Consider the following 5,500-nt stretch of genomic DNA (forward strand, 5'->3'; position numbering starts at 1 on the left):
ATGCACTCAAGCGAATCGTGCGAGTGATGAGTTGTCTACCTCCTAATAGCGCTATCCATAATGACCATGGACTCAAATGAGTTAATGAGTTGTGTGAATTGATTCCAGGGACTTAAACACGATAATGCCTCATGAATTAACAATAGCATATACATACACAACAAAATATAGCAACCAAGTTTGATACAAGTCAAATTAAATACAACGAACAATAAACAGTTTTTGGACATGCTTTTCCACCGAAAAACATTTAAAACAAAAAATAGGGGGAGTCGTGAATACTCATAATGATACGTGAAGGTATTTGTGATGCCTTGAGCTAATTTCCCTCACGTCCTACTACCGATTCCCTATGTAGTCTCTAGGTGAAAATCTAACACTAGTATACTTAATTTCTACAATAGAATTATGCCAATATTGTGTCAAAATTTTAATATCGTTAAGTTACAAACATTTTTCTGTGAAATTTTGATTTCAATGAATCAATTTGTTGTATAACAAATTCAAGTGAAAAATCACATTTTTGGCAATGTCAATTGAAGTGTAACTATAACATTTTGGAAAGTGTTTCAAATGGTTAAATATTTTAAACTAAATCAAATAAGTTAAAAAATTTCCCAAACTTTGTATTTCAGTTTTAACTGAAGTCAAAGACATTAAAATAAATTTTCTTGAATTTTTGATTTGTCTAACTATTTTTCACCAATTTAATTCCTTGAAAACATCATAAAATAAGGGGAAAATAGTAAATGATCATGGAAAATTATTATATGTGTTGTGTTACTGCTTCATAATATCCTTAAACTGGGAAAATTATTAAATATCAAATTTTGATCAATAAAACCCGGTTTTATAATTTAATAATATTTTCCCCGAGAAAATTTAATTAAATACAAAACTGTTGTGAAAAATCACCAAACTTTTTATTTGTTTTCCAACTGAATCTAAGGACGTACATAAAATTTTCCATGAATTTTATATATGTATAGATATTTTTCCTTTATTTAATTGCTCAAATCAACACAAATTTGAAATAAAAAGAAAAAAGTTTATAAAATTCTCTAAACATTTTGTGCATTATTATTTAACATATATAATCTGGGAAAAATATTAAAGTTGGTTTTCAGATAGCTTAACTATTTTTCTTTGTTTTATTCACTTAAATAAGCATTAATTTGTGAAAACTTATTAAACAGTAGCTAGAATTTACTAAACATTTTATTTACGATTACTATACAATATAAGATATTCTGATGAATTTTCATAATTTTGGGTAAGTGTAGCTATTTTTCAAAAATTTAATCCTTAAACATTCATTAAATCGGGAAAATTAATAATATATTGTCTTGGAAAACTCTGAAAAAAATTCCATGGAGTCCTTATGATGTCTAGAAGATGCGAAAGTTATGAAACATGGCTTTGGACATTCATAAATGTATTTTACTATTTATTTCTCTTCAACAAAAATAAATTAGAAATCAATAGAAAACAACCTTAGAAATGCATACAACTTCATGAAAAGTCTTTACTCAGTGCATAGGTGATATTTGAAATTTAGCAGAATTTATTAACCATCAAAAGTATTTTATATGAATTGTTGCTCTATTTTCTTTCAAAAATTACAATAAATCGATAAAAAAGAGTTATTTTTTGAAAATTTCCATATCATCTTATTTTGTTGTTTGGATTCTGGGAAAAATCGGATTTGAGCAGAAAAGAAGTGTTAGATATTTATTTGTGAAAAAATCATTTATAAGCATTCTTAACAATGTACTTTGATCATCAATCCTTTAAGCTTGATGTTCATCACATGCATTATGATTTGAAGACCATGAATGAACTTATTTTGTTCAAAATGATGTTTCTAAATAAAAAACCCGAATGCATGTGGTTTTGGATCTTTAAAACTTGTAAAACTCAAGTTGATGGATTTGATTTAGTTTTTTATCATTGATTTTCACCTTCTAACAACATGCATGTTGTTTTTGGGTGAAATCCTACCACCATCATCATCAAATTCGACATGCATTAACATGCATGTGAATAATCTCAAAGAAAAGTGTAGAAGAGGGAGAAAAATGCAAGAAAACATGAAATTTTTGAAAGAAAAGTACAGAAAATATAAGGAAATTAATTTTACCTTGAATATCAACTTCAAATGATGAAGATTTTTGAGTAATATGAGGGATATTTTCTGGAAATTTCATTGGTTTTGGAGCTAGTTCATAGTGTTGGATAAGGTGTCTAAGTCCATAACTATTTCTGGTATGTACTTGACCCGACCCGGCATGGTCCATTTGGGTTGCATGGCACCATGCAATTGATCAAGAATTAATTTAGAATTAATTAAGTGATCAAAAGATAACTAATTAAATATATGGGTAGATTATGTAAATCTTCCATATCTTATATAGTGGGCTAAGAGGCTCCATGGATTATCAAGTTGGGTTCCACCCATAGGATGCTCCATGGATGCTCCATGGAAGTTACAAACCCATGGGTCATGGAAATGAAGAGTCATGACACATTAGGGTTTACATGGTGTAACCATAGATGTGTCAACACTATATAAGAAACTCATTCTCCACCAAAATTGGCTACACACTAAGAAACAAGAGGGCTAGAGCCGATTTTGCAAGTGTAAGATTCTCTCAAAGTTTACTCCTTTGCATTTGGTGTTGTGTGAAGCATTTGAGGCATCACACTTGGGGTGCTAGGCTCACAAGGTTTCAAGGATCATAATCAACAACAAGGTAAGTTATTCTATGTTTCATTCAAGTTAAAAATGTTCCCCATGTATGCTAGATATGAATATAACCTTGGAATTCAACTTTGCATGATTATTAGACAAACATAGATCCAAGGTTATTAGGGTTGCATGTACACTTAGGAAGTGTTAGAATGCTCAAAACCCATCAGTGGTATCAGAGCCTAGGTTTGTTTGTTGTTTTTTTTTTGTGTAAACAGCTTGAAAAAAAATCGTTAAATTACAAGTTTTTTTTAAGTGTAATTTTTGATTCTTGAAAGTGTTCATATTCATGTTCTTGAACTTATGAAGATTAGATGATCATAGGAATTGTTTGTAACCTTCATGGTAGTTTAATTCATGATCATAATGTGTTTTAATGGAGTCCATAACTTGTCCTCAAGTTATGGAAAACCAAAAGTCTCACTTTTATTAAAGCCATTAAAAGAACACAAGAGTTATAAAAATGAAGAGTCTTCATTTTTATTACTCAATTAATTCATAAGTTATAAGAAATGAAAAGTTTTGGAAGTTTACAAAACTTGCCCTCAAGTTTTGGAACATGTAAAGTCTTGATTAAAACTTTAGTTCCAACCCTTAGAATTTTAAAAGTTAAAATTCAACCCTTATACTTTATAATATTATAAGTTACTAATATATATATGTATAACAACAAGTCGTCTTACCGCTAGTATGCCTCATTCACGAAGTCGGTCTATAAGGGGGGTATAAGGTTGTTGCCTATAAAATGGCAACTTAATGGGTGTCCACTCTCACCCACCGCTTCCTTGATCGGTGGAGGGTCGTTAGCCGAACGGGTAAGACAAGGACTTATGAATTCTCATTAGAAGTATGATGAATATTATAAAGTAACTAAATGCTTTTATTAAATTCCCAATCTTAGTTACTTTAGGAAAATGTGAATAAGGTGCTAATCCATGAAATTACACTTTACACTTTGTTTAAGTCGTTGGTGGAGCGTGTGTGGTTAACCGGCACACTAACTTGGACTTAACAAGGTAGGTAAAGGGTGACTTAAGGTTTACCATAGCATCGGTGGAGCGTGTGTGGTTTACCGGCACATCGATTGAGTGATAAACCTTGAGGGTACCAAGTGATTTGCATGGTTACTTCACACCTCGTTTTGTGATCCTCGGTATCCCAGTCACAAAACTTGGAGGGCACACTCGAGATTGAAACATGCCTTTGAAAAGTTCATTGAATCTCAAAAGAATCTAGGAATTTCTAAGAACCAATTAAAAACCTAATATTTATATTTCGTTTTTCATGGTGGAAATTGGTGAATCGTCATTCACCTACCTTTCAAATATGTTATAGCTTGGATTACGGCATACCTCTTCTAAGTTATAATATATTGTGATTGGATCCTAGCCTTAATATTACATTTGGGTGTTTTATTAAGGACTCTCTTAATATCTAAACTAATCTTGTTCTCTTCTTTCAGATGTCTTCAAACAATGCTGCTTCTGGCTCTAATCCTAATGGCTCCTTTACCCTTATGAACTTGTGTGGGAAAGTCACTTTTGATGGATCCAACTTCAATGAATGGATCAGAAACATCAGGATGATTACCCGCTACGAGGACAAAGAATATGTCCTTGACAAGGAGCTTAAGGAGATTGATGAGACCACTGCAACTCCCCAGGAGATCGCTGACTTCCGGGCACATGAAAAGGATGCTACAAAAGTGGCATGCATCATGTTGGCCACCATGACAGCGGAACTCCAAAAGTCCTATGAGGACTTCTACCCTTTTGAAATGCACCAAGATCTGATGGAAAGATACCATCAAAGTGCACGACAAGAGAGGTATGAAATCATATGCTCTATCATAACAACCATGATGAAGGACGGGGAATCCGTCACGAGCCACATGCAGAAAATGCAAAGGTATGTGGATCGGTTGCTGAAGCTTAATGTGAACTTCCCTGAGGAGCTTGCAATAGATATCATTTTGCACTCCTTACCATCGTGCTATGATCAATTCCGCATGACATATCACATGAATAAGGAAGAGGTCACACTCAGCAAACTTCAGGGACTCCTCAAGACCGCAGAAACAGGTCTTAAGGGTAAGTCAGTTGTTAACACTCCTACTCCAAACTCCGCCCCGGTTTTGGCAATCGGGAAAGGTAGAGGGAAGAAGAGGAAGAGCTCTTCGAAGGGTACCAAGGCTAGGACCCTTGATGGCTCTTCTTCAAGTGGAACCAAGAAAGGTTTTGTCACTCCTTCTTCTGACCCTAAAGAGGCTGAATGCTTCTATTGCCATGAAAAGTCACATTGGAAGCGGAACTGCCCAAAGTACCAGCAAGATGTGAAGGATGGGAAAGTTAAAACCAACCATGCAGGTATTTACACTATCTTATCTAATAACTCACCCCATTCTAACTCTTGGGTCCTTGATACCGGTTGTGGTATTCATATCTGTTCTGATTTGCAGGGACTAAGAAGAAGTGAGAATGTGGAGCATGGAAGAATAAACTTAATCATGGGGAATAGGAAAGCTTTACCTGTCACCAAGATTGGAGTTTATACTTTATCGCTAAGTAGTGGGTTTAGTTTAGATTTGAATAAATGTTGTTATTCGCCAGAAATGGCAAGAAATATTATTTCCTTTCATGCATTGTATAAACAAGGTTTCACCTTTTCATTTGATAATGAAGTTGGTTCGATTAATGCTTTCTTTAATAATGTTCTTTATTTTAAAGCATTACCTTGTGATGGTGTGTATGA

This window comes from Lactuca virosa, chromosome 4, assembly GCF_052849685.1.
Source record: "Lactuca virosa cultivar CGN04683 chromosome 4, Lactuca_virosa_CGN04683_v6, whole genome shotgun sequence".
Taxonomy (NCBI): Eukaryota; Viridiplantae; Streptophyta; class Magnoliopsida; order Asterales; family Asteraceae; genus Lactuca; species Lactuca virosa.